Below are 3,253 nucleotides of genomic sequence, written 5' to 3' on the forward strand. Positions count from 1 at the left end.
TCTATGAGTCACTCCCCTGACTACTGGACTCCTAACAGTAACCCATTATTGACTCATGAGTCACTTCCCTGAGTACTGGACTCCTAACAGTGGCCCAGTACTGACCCATGAGACACTCCCCTAACTACTGGACTCCTGACAGTGGTCCCGTACTGACTCATGAGTCACTCCCCTAACTACTGGACTCCTGACTGTGGCCCATTACTGACTCATGAGTCACTCCACTAACGACTGGATTCCTGACAGTGGCCCAGTACTGACTCATGAGTCACTTCCCTGACTACTGGACTCGTGACAGTGGCCCAGTACTGACTCATGAGTCACTCCCCTACCTGCTGAACTCTTGACAATGGCCCAGAAATGACTCTTGAGTCACTTCCCTGACTACTGGACTCCTGACTGTGGCCCAGTACTGACCTATTAGTCATTCCTCTGACTGCTGGACTCCTGACAGTGGCCCAGGACTGACTCATGAGTCACTCCCCAACTACTGGACTCCTGACACTGGCCCAGTACTGACTCATGAGTCACTTCCCTGACTACTGGACTCCTAACAGTGGCCCAATATTGACTCATGAGTCACTCCCCTAACTACTGGACTCCTGACAGTTGCTCAGTACTGACTCATGAGTGATTTCCCTGACTACTGGACTCTCGACAGTGGCCCATTACTGATCCATGAGTCACTTCCCTGACTACTGGGCTCCTGGCAGTGGCCCAGCACTGACTCATGAGTCACTCCCCTAGCGACTGGACTTCTGACAGTAGCCCAGTACTGAACTATGAGTCACTTCCCTGACCACTGGACTCCAGACAGTGGCCTAGTACTGAACTCATGAGTCACTTCCCTGAGTACTGGACTCCTGACAGTGGCCCTGTACTGACTTATGAGTCAATTCCCTGACTATTGGACTCCTGACAGTGGCCTAGTATTGCCTCATGAGTCACTCCCCTAACTACTGGACTTCTGACAGTAGCCCTGAGCTGACTTATGAGGCACGTCCCTGAGTACTGGACTCCTGATAGTGGCCCAATACTGATTCAAGAGTCACTTCCCTGGCTACTGGATTCCTGATAGTGGCCCAATACTGATTCATGAGTCACTTTCCTGACTATTGGACTCCTAATAGTAACCCATTACTGACTCATGAGTTACTTCCCTGACTATTGGACTCCTGACAGTGGCCCAGTACTGACCCATCGGTCACTTCTCTGACTACTGGACTCTTGGCAGTGGCCCAGTACTGACCCATGAGTCACTTTCCTGACTATTGGACTCCTAATAGTAACCCATTACTGACTCATGAGTTACTTCCCTGACTATTGGACTCCTGACAGTGGCCCAGTACTGACTCATTGGTCACTTCTCTGACTACTGGACTCTTGGCAGTGGCCCAGTACTGACTCATGAATCATTTTCCTGACTACTGGACTCTTGACAGTGGCCCAGTACTGACTCATGAGTCATTCCTCTAACTACTGGACTCCTGACTGTGGCCCAGTACTGATTCATGAGTCACTTCCCTGAGTACTGGACTCCTGACTGTGGCCCAGTACTGATTCATGAGTCACTTTCCTGAGTACTGGACTCCTGACTGTGGCCCAGTACTGACTCATGAGTCATTCCTCTAACTACTGGACTCCTGACTGTGGCCCAATACTGATTCATGAGTCACTTTCCTGAGTACTGGACTCCTGACTGTGGCCCAGTACTGACTCATGAGTCATTCCTCTAACTACTGGACTCCTGACTGTGGCCCAGTACTGATTCATGAGTCACTTTCCTGAGTACTGGACTCCTGACTGTGGCCCAATACTGATTCATGAGTCACTTTCCTGAGTACTGGACTCCTGACTGTGGCCCAATACTGATTCATGAGTCACTTTCCTGAGTACTGGACTCCTGACTGTGGCCCAGTACTGATTCATGAGTCACTTTCCTGAGTACTGGACTCCTGACTGTGGCCCAATACTGATTCATGAGTCACTTTCCTGAGTACTGGACTCCTGACTGTGGCCCAGTACTGATTCATGAGTCACTTTCCTGAGTACTGGACTCCTGACTGTGGCCCAGTACTGATTCATGAGTCACTTTCCTGAGTACTGGAGTGTAGTCAAATTTGAGATCAGTTATGTTGAGGTACGTGCCATGTGTTAACCTGGCTCACTCGTCCTTCATTAATCTCATCAGATTCTTGACGATAATTCGGATAGATAACATGATCGACCTTTTCATTACCACGAGATTAGAAAGAGAGTAAGTTTGTAAGGCAGGAACAAACCCTAGTAAAGCTATATTGCCAATATCTATTTCGTTAATGATGTTGTAGACAAGTACATAATGATTTCGTTATCAGTGAAGTAATTATCCTACAACCCAAGTTAAGTCAACAGAAGTATCATTTTGATGTAAAAATCAGTTATTGTAACTGGTTGTGGTTGTGGATATGTTGTTGTAGGTGATGTTGGTCAACACCTGACAATGATTCATTGAACAAGTTGTGACGAGCAAGAGTCACTTGTTCAGCTTTACACTCATGTTAAGACTGGCCGATATGTATCATCGTGTCCAGCAGGTGACTTAGTGATTTTATCTCATGCCACTGACATTCCTTGGTTGGTCTCGTTGGTAACATGGTGCACACACTACCCTGCAGCTGAGCGTCGGGCACTGTGAACGAGAGGGGGGAGTGTGTGTGGCCTCCAGCGACGGCTGCCCTGCCAACACCAGCCACACCAGTCACCTCCCTTGCCCTCAACACCTGCACCGATGCTGCCTTCCTCAAGGTCAGTCTGTGTGTGTGTGTGTGTGTGTGTGTGTGTGTGTGTGTGTGTGTGTGTGTGTGTAATTACCTATACATATTTCCCCATTTGTATTGTATGGGTGGGATGGGGGAGAGGGGACGTCTTACGATGATGGGACCAGATCACAGGGACCTTCTCTATTGCAACAAAACTTTTTTTTCTATGATTATTGCAGTTACTATATCCTCATTTACTCCACTCATCCACCCACCCATCCGCACACCCGCCCACACACCCGCCCGCCGCCCCTAGGCTATAAAACTATTTTACACACACACACACACACACACACACACACACACACACACACACACACACACACATATATATATATATATATATATATATATATATATATATATATATATATATATATATATATATATATATATATATATATATATATATATATATATATATATATCCCTGGTGATAGGGGAGAAAGAAT

The sequence above is a fragment of the Panulirus ornatus genome, chromosome 5 (genome assembly GCF_036320965.1).
Source record: "Panulirus ornatus isolate Po-2019 chromosome 5, ASM3632096v1, whole genome shotgun sequence".
NCBI lineage: Eukaryota > Metazoa > Arthropoda > Malacostraca > Decapoda > Palinuridae > Panulirus > Panulirus ornatus.